Below are 13,607 nucleotides of genomic sequence, written 5' to 3'. Positions count from 1 at the left end.
GTGATTTGGGGGATAAGAGGATTGCCAAAGGGATTCCACCCACATCCTGGACATTTTGATTTTTCATAAGAATGGAGCATGTATTATTTAAAGAAGAAAGAAGAAATATAATTTTCAAGAGACTTGTTTGCATCGGGAGAGACTAGAAGTTTAATTAGAAGGCACTGCAGCTGCCTGGGCTTCAGGTTGTGGATACCAATGTCAGTGATGGGAATTTCACAAAAATCTTGTTCAGGATGAAGCAACAGAATGTGGTGGAGAGGGCAGGGAAGGGGGAGGTGCCCCCCTATGAGAGAAGTCACAGCGTGGACGCGGAGGGGGAGAAGTTCAGTTTCACACACACAGCACACCAAAGTCTGAGGCTAGCAACCATCCCAAACTCTACCGCTCGCCTGTAACTACTTCCTCTAGCATAATAATGACCGAATTAGATCTATTAATTTTGTCAATTAATTAATGATTTGGCCCACAGCTGTTTTAACAGCTTTACAGAGTACCCACAAAGAAACCTCCAAACAGTGATTTGATGTTGAATAGCGACAGCTTTGGTCTCTTTTAATAAGGAATAGCACCATGGAGACCAGAGGGGGTTATTATTTTAGGAGTGCATTGAATCTGGGGCACTACACATTTCACAACTGATGGGGGGATTCTAGGGGTAGCTATTTTAAGCCAGAAAGAGGGGGCAGTTCAGGCAGTTCAAACTCTAGAACACTTGGGACCAAAAGGTGTTTAATGACATCCAAGCAAAAATTGCATTTGTAGGGCCCTCCCTGGTGACGCGACAGGTTAGGACACAGTCTGCAAGTGAGCCACTGCTGCTTTAGATGAGTTCAATCCCCAGCCCCGGAGCTGACCCACATGGCGCAATAGACCTCTCCTGTCTCACCTGCTGCTCCCCTCAGCAGTGTACTTTGTTAGTCTGCCTGTTCTGTCCCCCACTCTGTCTCTGGTGAATCCTCTCATCACCCCTGCACCTCTGGCCTGTACCCCAGTTCTGTATGCATAAACAATATTTTTTTTAAAAAATTGCACATATAATGTCCTTTTCAAGGACCACATATAGCCCCTTTTCTTTCTGACAATAGATCCCAAAAACATACTGTTATTGGATCAAGTTTAACGTGAATCCTGTTGGAAATTGTCCATGTGCCCCTCTGCCACGCTTAATATAAGCTGCAAGTAATGAGCCTGTTGAAGTGAGATTTACTAATCTTGGGCAAGTAGATGGAGAGGAGGAGCAGGAACTCAATGGCAAGAACTGGGGTGCATCCATCATGCTCATTTTACAGATAGGAAAACTGAGTCCAGGAGAGGGATTATCCACCCAAGAACACAGAACAGGTAACCAGTGAAAGCAGAACGCAGCTGGGCTTCTTGAATTCCAGCCCAGGATCCACACACTGGGGAAAGGTTTTCAATGCTCCACATTGGAATGGAGACCTTCAGGCTTTCTCTTGCCCTTGACAGTCTTCCCCCTGCTGAATCTTCAATAATCCCAACACTGCACACATATCTACACCTAAGAGAACATTCCACCCACATGGTGGCACAAATCCTGATGGTAAAATATCTTATTAGAAAAGCTGAACCTGAATCAAAATTCATCCATAGATAATTTGCTTACATGCCTCCCAGACTGCACCACTGTGTCATCTTTGGCCTCAAGGAAATCTCTACGCTGCAGACAGCTCTACAGCTATTAGTACAATGAGATCGATTTTGAGACAATGATTACAGCACTTGATAACAGCACAGGTACAGACGATCTCCCAATTCCGAGAATGAACAAAAGAGGGAGAAACTGTGAAAGCAGAAAGCATCAGCATCTCAAGCTTATTTTTCTGTTTTAATTATGGTACTGACACTCTGGGCCTGGAAATCTCATAATCAAGCATCATTTTTTGTCTCAGCTACAAGTGGTATTCCAGTTCCCAAGTCATAAGTGACACTTGTTTCCAACTTTTCTTACTCTATCCTTGTGTGCAACAGTCACATAGCCAGATTTTTTTTTTTTTGACCAGCAAAAGAGACTTGAGACAAGTTAATTATTTGTCTCATGAACTTTGATAAAACTTTAGTGCTTTAGAGAGATACCACTGTTCTTCTGCAGGAAATTCAACTGTGTTCCAGGATGGTATTTTTTCCTCAAATGTGACTGAGCACTTTGGAGATGCTTCTGAATATAATGGCCATGTGTTGCCTATTTTCATTGTTTCCATGACATCATCACATCTATTCTCACTCCACTCGCTGAGGCAGTTATGACTCTCCCCATTTCAGAGATGAAAAACTGAAATTCAGAGAAATTTTTTTATTGATTTGTCCAAATCAATGTCTTGCCGTGGAAGCAGGTGAGCTGAATCTACAAATCAAGTCTCCTTCTCCTCTCCACACCCACATCCTCCGCAATCACTCATGGGCCTAAAACATTCTGCTGCAGCCCATGTTTCTCTAGGAATGAGAGGAGACTTGTTTTTAAAACACATCACTGAAATGTTCTTTTCGGATTTGCTTGAATAACAAAGAGAAAAGATACTTTCAAAATGGGATACAATAGGTTCTTAATAAAAACTGGTGGATAAAGTCTACATAAGTGGTAACTAGACTCTATTGACAACTTTCTTAAAATGAGTGTGAAAATCATATCTAGAACATCAGATTTGGAAAGAATATGAATATCATATGGATTACTTGCTATTAATTGTGGGTGTTGGCTGACTGATAAAGCTGTGGATGTCAAGTGTTGAGAGCCCCAAGGGGCTGTTCAGTCCTACAATGTGCAGATTAGAATCATGGGGAAAAAATTATTCAGCCTGCTCTAGATCAGAAGACCACAAAGGTTTTCTGGAAACCACCTGCAAATGTGGTGTGTGGTTATATGCACAGAGTATTGCCTGGCAGGGACCCCACATGAAAGATGGTAGCCAGAGTTTCACTGGGGCTCAGTAACACAGATATGGCTGGTCACCCCCATGGCCAACCTTGGTCTCTGACCTTAACATAAGTCAAGCTGACACGTTCCCACCATAAGCCACGTGTTTAGCATTGGCAACCTAGCACTATCCAAGGCCTCCAGATAAATATCCTGTTCCAGTAGAGTGTCCAAGAGCCCAGAGGTTATCTCCAAGTAGCTAGGGCCAAATCACATAATTCTGGGCAAGTTTATTGCTTTATTAACAATGACTTATGGAGGAGGAGAGGATATATGCACTTTTCCAGCCTTATCTTTAAAGGGATACATAACAGGAATTATCTCTGTGTGCAGATGTGAGGGCTGGAGCTACTGCAACCACCCTATAACCATGAGGTGACCTACCTGAGTGACAAGTGGCAAAAAGGAAAGGGGAGAAGCCCCCAGCTTTTGCTAATGTTTTAAGACAAATTTCTTTTCTTTTTTTTTAAGATTTATTTATTTATTCGTACAGACCCGGGGTACAGGCCAGAGATACGGAGGGTGAGAGGATTCACCAGAAACAGAGTGGGGAGAACAGGCAGATCTACGAAGTACACTGCTGAGGGGAGCAGCGGGCAGGTCAGGAGAGGTCTGTCACCTCCAGGGCAGGCGGGGATCGAACTCATGCGGAAGTGGCTTTAGCTTCTCAGTGCTGTGCTTTAACCCACTGCGCCACCAGGGAGGGCCCCAAGACAAATTTCTTTTAAGTAAAATGTTCTTGTTACTTGAAGCTGAAAGCTTCTAACTCATACACCTGATCATTAAATTATTAGAGTCTGACTAAGTCAATAGGATGCACGAATGGGCATCTCCAAACAACATATACAGCATACAATACACCTGGATAACAGTAATCACCAGCTAAATTCATTGAAATGTAGCCATTTATGAAATTTGCAATATGGGTCTAGTGGGAAAATCCAAGAAAGGCGAGCTTTGAATTTGAAGTTTGACTCTATCAATTCTTCACTGTATGGCCACTAGCAGGTCAGTGCAACTGCTCTGAACCTGCATCCCCCCTCCTGAAATGGAAGCCAAATAAGAATCCTAAGTCACAGTGTTTTGGAGGAAATTTATGCTTATAAGGGATGGAGCCCAGTTAAAATGGATGAAGCAAGACAAGAAGAAAGTTCATTTGTGGGGAAATAGTGTAACAGGCATAGACCCTTCTGAGGCCACATGGAAGTTCAGAGCCAGACGCTTCCTTCAGTCATTAAAGGGGTGCATGTGAGTGAGTAGTGCTTAGTTCAGTCTTGGGTTGAGGGATATTTCCTACGTTGAGTCTCAGAGAATGGGAACTGAACCTGGCAATAAGAAGTAGGTGGACTGTTTTGGAAGAAAGAATAACAAAAAGGTGAGCCTGCACAGTGAGTGTATGTGTACACATGCGTGTACACACATGTGTGCATGCTGAGTACCCATGTGTGTGCTCACTGTGTGTGCTGTGCACACGCGAGCACGGATGTACGTGGGTTTATGGTAGCGCACGGGCTGCCAGGTAGCAGCTCAATATTGCTAAGGACAATCAGGTGAGAGGTGGGCTGCCCAGGTGAGCGGGACCCCCACCTACAAGAAAGCTTCCACGCCAGCTAAGACACACCTGCAGCTTCTCTCAGTGCACAGAAAGAGCACAGCCCCGCTAACACACTCTGAGCCAACCCAGCACACAGATGAACAAAAGCAGCTGTCGCTTTCTTTTTTCTACACTTAAGGCTCCCACGACTTTTCTGCACTTTCAATCAGCTTTTCTTTCCTGCAGTCCCCGTTCAGCTGGCGAGTGCCTTTTTCATATACTTTATTTGATCCCAAGCTACAAAACGCCACGTCTGTGGACATGTAAACAGGTTTACAGAGAGAAGGGCAACACTTTCTCCCTTCTCACTCCATGCCCGTGACCCTCCCAGCAAAGAAACAAGACCAGGTTTGCTATATCGACTTCTACACTTTTCTCCACAATCAGACAGCACTCTGTCCACATCTGTCCTCATACTCATTAAAACTTTTCCTATCTTTACAAAAAGCAGAGTTATGTCATGTTCTCTGTAGCATGCAACTCACTCAGCTGACACTAGAGATGTAATTAAGTCCTACAAAAGCTGTAAAATAAACATCCCAGAGAATGAACAAACTCTCCATTCATTCCACCATCTCTATCAGTGGATGAACTGAGCTGGCTGTTCCGCCTTTTTTATTCACTCAATAATACTGCAATGAACACTCTGGCGTGCTTATCTTTATGTACTGGTCCACTACTTCCGTAGGATAAAATCCTTGAAGTTGAATCTGGGTGTGAATTCACATAATATATATATAGTGGGCACTACAAATTGTGTGTTCATCTATTTCATCATAATAGGCAATCCAGTGTAGGGGGATTTGTTTGTATGATTCTAAAGATCATGCCAGCTTCATTTCCAAAGGGGTTAGAGCACTTTATTTGCTTTGTACACTGTACTTCTTTCCCAAATGAGGACTCAGCCAGAAGATGACACTGTTCATCTGGCAGATACAAAAATGCTGGTCAGCACGAAGGGTCGATGCCTCCAGAGGGTCTCAGTGAACTTGAGAAGTAATGAACTCCCTGAATGCAGAGCTCCCTTGGGTCTCCCCTGGGGTCTGGATGCTTTTGAAAATGAACCAAAGAACCTAATGTGAAGCAAGTCACTTGACCAAGTGCACCCTGTTAGAGAGGAGTCCCAGGGAATGTGGGCCTGCAACTGTATCGTTCAAGGCCATTCCCAGTTCCCTTCCCTTCTCGCATTCTCTGAGTAACCACAAATGCTCCACCTCCAGAGGCTTATTCAAGCATTCTTCTCTTCCTAGGACGCCATTTCCCTTCCAATGCATGTGTCACATCAAAGCTTTACTCTTCCGTCAAGGTGAAGTTCGACTTCTAACATTCCCAAGAAGCCTCCAGATGTCCCCATTGCATGAACCTCCACCCCCGCCATTGTTTGGACAACAGTAACAACAGCTGCATTTTTGAGGCACTAGGTGTCACGCTCCACACTTTAGAAGCATGGCTTGCCCCCCAACAACTTTCTTAAGTAGTGAATACTGACATCTCTATGTGGAAGGGGAGGAAACTGAGACTCAAAAAGATTAACTCACTAGTCCAAAGACACACAGCCAACATGTGCTGGAGTTAGACTGGCACTCAAGTCTGTCTGTCTTCAAACCCCAGAGGCGAGTCATTAGCCAACCCCAGTGGAAGAATTTACTGTGCAAGCTTGTATTTTAACAGCAAACTGGTTGGACCATAGCTTTGTAAACACTGCCTGCTGTAGAGGAATTTGTTTTCTACAGCTTGTAAACATCCCTACCCCTAGCAAAACTTATGAATGGAGTTCAGTCATCAAGCTCTACAGTAAATGGCATGCAGTGTGATGTTACCAGAATTCAAGCTTTCTGCTGCTAATTTTTCACTGAGTTGCAAGCTTTAATTTAACTGTCAGCCCCTGGGTCTTTTGCCAGCACTAATGGAGGACTGTGGCAGTGATGGTAATTATTTCTAGATGCTGGTACCTCCTTCATTTACCTTCTGGTCGCAAATACTCAGCAGCTTCAAGCTAATTCCTTTTCTTATTTTCTTCATTAGTTTGCAAACTGCCACTGCCAACAAAAACAGCCCATCTGATAAAAATGTCAACGTGGAGTGTTCAAAATATTAAAACTGTCAAATAAAAATTGTGTTTCTACAAGGCAGTCTAAATATGCCACATATAAGGAAACCACTTTCCAAAGATAGATTAAATAGGTCAGAAAGTTGTTGGGATATTTCTTTAACCCACAGAACAAACCCCACCATGACAGGTTCTTTTTGGTATTGCTTTGATGTCTTAAAAATCAGTGTCTTGTCTATTCTGGGCAAACCTGATAATAATACAGGTATCAAATATCCCCGCTTCAAATGAAGACCACAGGTTTCCTGCCCACCGTGAAATTAATAGGTGAATTATCCCAAAGATAGTAGCACTTGGTTGACTGTTTATCTTTCATTCTCCCTACATTAAACAATGCAGACGGAAGATGGGGCCTGTCAACCAACAGTTATTATCAGGATGCTATTTTCTCACAAATCTTAAAGGCTGAACACCCTGATTCAAATTGCTAGGTAGCGACAGAAGTTGTGGATGGGAATAAAAACAGCCAAGATAATTGAAAAGCACAGAAGAAAGGGGCTGACCTTGGGTGGGACTGAGTTGCCAGAAGAGACAAAGACTAAACCAGGAAAAATGGTAATTGTAAGTGGAATTTCAAGGGAGAAAAATTCTCCCACATGCAACATTTTGCCAAACATGCACTGACATGTTTATAATGCTGACTGAGAAAAGATAATCAGTCAGGAGGGGTCTCATTGTCACACAGCCCAGCTCAAACCCTCAAGTGAGGGCCAGGTATGTGTGTGTTGTGAAATGCACCTCCTGGTGACACAGGGAGAGAAGTTAGTCAAAAGTGAAAAAAGCAGTGTCAAATCTGGGGAAATATGAGACAAGGAAAACTAGAAAGGCAGATAAAAAGAAATAAGGTCAGAGAAAGGGAAATGACAGATAGGCAGAAAACAGGTGCATCTCTGCATAGGTAGGGCTTTGTTATTATTTTGTGTCTATTTTTAAAGTATGATATTGCTTGGCAGGAAAAAAAAACCACAGAAATCAAGTAGTCAGGTGGGATCATTAAGTGTTCAGCAAAAAGGAGCCAGAAAGAAGTGTCCAGACCTCTCAGGAACAATTTCTGAAAAGGAGGTCAGACTCTCTTGTCACAACAAGAGGTTGAAAGCCCATTGCTTCTTAAAGCTGCCAGGGTCTGAAGAATTTGAAAGCACACATGATAATCTATCACTTATTTTTATTGGTGAAGATATGCCTGTAACAACAGCTAAGAGCCAGAAAGTTCTCACAAAGACTCAAGATTTTTATAAGTACCTAGATGGGTTAACCCATTTACACACGTCACAGCCAGATGAGGCGGAGTGGGCAGGAGAGTTCCTCCACTATCAGAAAGTAGATATGTAGACCAGCCGAATGTTCCTATTTGATATGATTTGGTAGGCTGTTTGGGGGTGAGGAGAGGGGTGTCTGGGAATACTGTGATTAATTTACATGAAAAAAAATCCCAGACCCCTTCCATCACCTATCAAATCACACCAAATAGGAGCCTTCTTTCAGAGTGGGGGAGACCTGTACTATCATTCTCCTTCTGTAAACAAGGAAACTGAGTCACGAAAGAATGACATCACTTGTCCAAAGCTGCACAGCTGGGATCCATGGAGCCAGGACGCATCTAGGTACTTAGAGAAATCTGAGCCTCAGTGAAAGCCCTGTGGCTCTTAGCTGTTGTTATAGGGTGTGCTCAGGCAGACCCGGCCTCAGTATCTGTGCCTTGAATTACTGCACAGACACCTCAGAGACGGACTCAACTGGTGCTCTGACCACTGTGGCTGCCTGTTTACTGGCAGGAATAGAGGAAACTGGGTCGTGGTGTGGCCTGTGGGAGGAAGCAGTGTCTCAGGCAGGTGCCTGTGGAGTGAGGTGGCCAGAATAACAAAGGGGATTTACCAGTTATTATAGCTTGGGCATAAAGTTTTAAATATTTATTGACAAAGTACTTGCAGGTATGCTGCTTATGGATGACTGCATTGAAAAAAAGAGAAATATGCTTGGCTTCAGGCTTGAAAGCATGTGGAATTATTAATAATTTCTTAGTTGGCCCTTGTGCCACTAGTGAGGAAACAGCAACAATAATTTTTTAATTAAAAAATGATTAATTAGTGGTAACTTTGAAGTAGACATGGCCTCCCTGGCTTTGGTTCTAATACTCTAAATGAAAAGCCCTGGAAGTGTAATAAACTCGCATGTTCAGTGCCATCCACAGCCTATAGCTTTGTCTTTAATTACTGCAGGTTAATTCCTTTATTTCTATACATTACTTGAGAATTTTATCTGAAATGCATGAATATCAAAGAAGGCCTTTGAGCTTTTTAGAAGCTTATTCTTTTTCCCTGTTATAAATAATTACAAGTTCCTGTGCAGAAAATTTTCTAGCTCTGTTGTGCTAACCATGTTTAGGGAGAAGTGGACTCTGTTGCTTTGAATGTGAAAGATATATAGGAAATGAATAGATAAAATGATAAACATATATGTGGTGAGCAATGGGTAGATGAAAAGATAATGGTAGGAAGGTGTGGGCAGGTGATAGAAAGCTAATAGTTAAAAGATGGTGGCCAAATAGATGACAGATACATAGATAATAGAAGGAGATAGGTAGGTAGGTAGATGGTAGGAAAATAGGTAGGTAGAGAGGCAGACAGGTAGACATAGTTGAGAAAACACAGTAAAAGCATTTAACCATCATTTAATTTTCATAGTGATGCTATCTGATGTATGTGGTTCTTATCTCCACTTTACGCAAGTGAACCCAAGATGAGAGATGTTGAATGATTTGCACCTAGTAGCTCAGCCTGAACACAGAGGCGCAATGATGAGGAACCCTTCGATCACAGTAGTGGTGACAGTCATAGCTGTCTCTTTTTCCTTTCATCTCCCACGTGCCAAGCACCACACTTGGTATTTTGCATGTAGAACGTTGCTTAGGCACCACAATCAACCTTTAATTATCCCTATTTAAAATAAGGGCGCTGGGACTCAGAGCAATTACGTGGCATGGCCAACCTCCCAGAGTTCCAGGTGCCGGCCTCATAATTAGAATCCATGTCCTGCTGATATCAGGGGTCAAGTTCAGTCCATCACCCCATGCTTCATCTCTACTGGCATGGTCTTTTGAAACTTTATTTAAATTTTACATCAAAAGCTATCAACTTTGTCGACACAGACTTCAGAAATGTGCTGGAGAGTTTGTGAGTCTATTTTTGTGTTGTTCGCCTTTGTATGGATTGCTTATACAAGTCAGATCCAGAGCATCAAAAAGGCTCAGCTCAGAAACATCTCCTGGGTATTATATTTTGAGATTTGAGTAAATAAGAGCATCTTTTAAAATGTAAATACCACCTCAAAATGTTAAGCCTATTAGAAAGTCACACCTTAGTTTCAGCAGTTAGATAATCCAATTCATACTTCAGTGGCATACTGAATGGGCACTGTAACTGTGGAATGGCTCATTTTCTTCTTTTCCTTTAGTCTGATATATTACAAAGGAGAGAAAGGAAGAAAATAATTGGGCAGCATCTTTTTAATCAGTTTTTTTAAGCACCTGTTTAAAAGATAGAGTACAGCTTCCCTCTCTCCCACACACCCAGGCGCCCCCATCATCAACATTTTCCATTCATATGGTACATTTGTCACAGTTCATGAACAAATACACATTACTATTTTTTTCAGATTTATTTTTCATATATATGCATATATGCATGCAAGAACTGGGGTGTAGGTGGGTGAGAGGGTTCACGAGAGAGAGCGCAGAACAGAACAGATTGACAGAAATCCACTGCTGAAGGGAGCAGCGGGCAAGACAGGAGAGGTCTGTTGTGCCACGTGGGTCAGCTCCTGGACCAGGGATTGAATCATGCCACAGTGGTTGGCCATAGCTTAGTAGTGTTGAGGCTTCAACTCCTGTGCCACCACGGAGGCCTAAATACACACTATTATTAAGAAAAGCCCATCATTTATTCGACTGCTTCAGTCTTTACCTGCTGACCTTTTTCTTTTTCCATGGAGGATCACACATGCCATTGACATGCCACGATACGCCTTCCTTGGGTTCTACACGGCTACAAGAGCTTTTCAGACTTTCTTTATCTTTCATGATCTTGACAATTTAAGGTGTACTGATCAAGTGTTTTGAAGACTGTTTCCTTACTGGGATTCGATTGATGTTCTTCCCATGGTTAGCATGTACTATGGGTTTACAGGAGGGGTAGCACAGAGCTAAAACACCATCATATCCAGGGTACATTCTTTCAAAATGACTTATCATGGGTCCTGTTAATCTGGGTCACCTGGCTGGGAGGTGTTTTCCAGATATCTCCAGGCTAAAGTCACTCTTATTCTCCCTTTCCATACTGGGCTCTTTAGAAGGAAATTACTATGTAAGCCACAGTGAAAGAGTAAAGTCCTCTTCCTTGAGGTGGGAAAACCCACATAAGTTATATTTGGAATCCTTCTGCATGGGAAGTGTGTCTGTTCTCCCCATTCATTTATTGATCCCGACACAGACATGGTAATTTATTTTTTAGTTTGAGCTATAATACAATAGTCTATTATTACTGTTGCTCAAAGTGTTCAAACTTTAGCCATTGGGAGCTCTTTGAATCGACCCTTCTGTGCCTTAACATCGCCCTATCATTGCAAGATTATTATTATAGCAGTTCTTTACTTTCTGTCACTATAAACTGATCAAAGACAGGAAAATCAAAACATTAAAAAAAAAAAAAAAAGACAAGTGGGCCCTCCCTGGTGGCGCAGCGGGTTAAAGCACAGAACTAAGCAGCTAAAGCCACCTCAGCATGAGTTCGATTCCCGCCTGCCCTGGAGGTGACCACATGGCACAGAACTCTCCTGACCTGCCTGCTACTCCCCTCAGCAGTGCAGGCCCTCAGTCAGCCTGTTCTGCTCCCCACTCTGGCTTGGTGAATCCTCTCACTGTCCCTGCACATTAGCCTGTACCGCAGTTCTGTAGGCATAAATAAATCTTAAAAAAATATATATATATGACAAGCAAGGATTGGCATAGATTCAACACCTCAACGTCACAAGTTCATAATTGTGTTAACCCTAAGAAGTAACTAGCCTGTTGGTTGATATGGTATCAGCTCATTATTCGAAACTAAGAAATAAATCAAGCATCTATTCTATGATTTTAAAATAGATGACTGCACCTAAATAAGGACTCCAGTTTATAAACATAAAATTATAGAATTTTAAAATTACGATTTTTCCCATCCCTGAAAGTGGGACAACCAGTCCCTCCAGGTATGATGCTGTAGGTGACACAAGGTATTATCCAAGAGTTATTTTTCCCAAGAAATTAGAACATGAAAATAATAAAGCACCTAACTTTAACTACCAGTTTATAGGAACTAAAAGGAATGAGGAAACTATCAAAGAGCCACAAGGTTACAATCAACCAAATCTAGGAAATGAGAAACTGTATAAAAAAAATTATTTTTTTTTTACCCACAATAAATGCCATGAGTAAATAAAAAGGGAGAAGATTAATGATCACAGTTGTATTCCAGCTAAAATGTAAAGGTCGTTTGGATCCTGATTTAAAAAAAAAAATGATAAAAAGACATATAAGACAAACATAGAATTTTGAATACAAATGAAACAGTAGGTAATACATAAAGGAATCACTGTTAAGTTTGTCAGGTATAACAATATTGTAATTGTGCTTTTTAAAAAGTTGTTACTAGTGCATAGTAATTACAGTACCTTGTAAAAAGTTTTAAAGATTTATTTATGCATACAGAACTGGGGTACAGGCCAGAGGTGCAGGAGTGGTGACAGAGTGGGAAGCAGAACAGACAAGTTGACAAAACACAGTTGAGGGGAGCAGCAGGTGAGACAGAAGAGGTCTGCTGTTCCGTGTATGTCACCTCCCTGGCCAGAGAGCAAACTGGTGCTGAAGCAGCGAAAAAAAAAAAAAAAATTGGTGAGAATAACTGATGTGGGAGTGGCAAATGTTAATAATCGTTGGAACTGGTTCTATTTTTGTCAACGTGGCAAGTTTCCATTGACATTTTCTCACAGAATGGCCCATTTTCAAAAAACTGACAATAACAAATGCTGGTGAGGATGTTGAGTAAAATTAGCCCCGTACTGCTGGTGGGAAGGCAAACTGGAAAGTTGTCTTGAGGACCCTCAAAATACTAAAAATGAATCTACCAAAACACAGAACAACTCCACTCCTAGGAATCTACCCAAAGGACACAAACACATTAAATCAAAAGGAAACCTGCACACCTAAGTTTATTGCAGCACTATATACTCAGTGGAACACTACTCAGCAGTCAAAAAAGGAAGTCGGGCCCTCCCTGGTGGCGCAGCGGGTTAAAGCACAGCACTAAGAAGCTTAAGCCATTTCTGCAAGAGTTTGATCCCCGCCTACCCCGGAGGAGATCCACATGGTGCAGCAGACCTCTCCTGACCCGCCTGCTGCTCCCCTCAGCAGTGTGCTCCGTCAATCTGCCTTTTCTGCTCCCCTCTGTGTCTCTGGTGAATCCTCTCACCCTCCACATCTCTGGCCTGTACCCCAGTTGTGTATGAAAAAATAAATAAATCTTAAAAAAAAAAAAAGGAAGTCATGACATTTATGACATTTGTGGCAACGGCAACACGGATGAAAGTGGAAGGGATGATACTAAGGAAACTCAACCAGAAGGATGAAGAGAAATATTGAATGGTTTCACTTATACATGGAATATAGGAAAACTGAATAAAGGGTCAGGAGACAGACAAACCTTGCAGGTAAATTATAACTAAGGCATGGGGGTGGGGGGTATTAAAACAGGGGAGGGAAGAGCATGAGGGACTATGGGTGATGGGGTGGTGGGAGAATTATGTTCAAGCCTTGAATAAAAATGAACAACAGTGTAATAAAATAAAAGCACTAAATTTTGTCCACAAGCACTAAAAATTTTAATTAAAATATTAATTAATAACAATTATTCACAGATGCGTCCACTAACTTAAAA

This window comes from Condylura cristata, unplaced genomic scaffold, assembly GCF_000260355.1.
Source record: "Condylura cristata isolate star-nosed mole 26May11 unplaced genomic scaffold, ConCri1.0 scaffold00032, whole genome shotgun sequence".
Taxonomy (NCBI): Eukaryota; Metazoa; Chordata; class Mammalia; order Eulipotyphla; family Talpidae; genus Condylura; species Condylura cristata.
Note: the sequence above shows the minus strand (reverse complement) of the source record.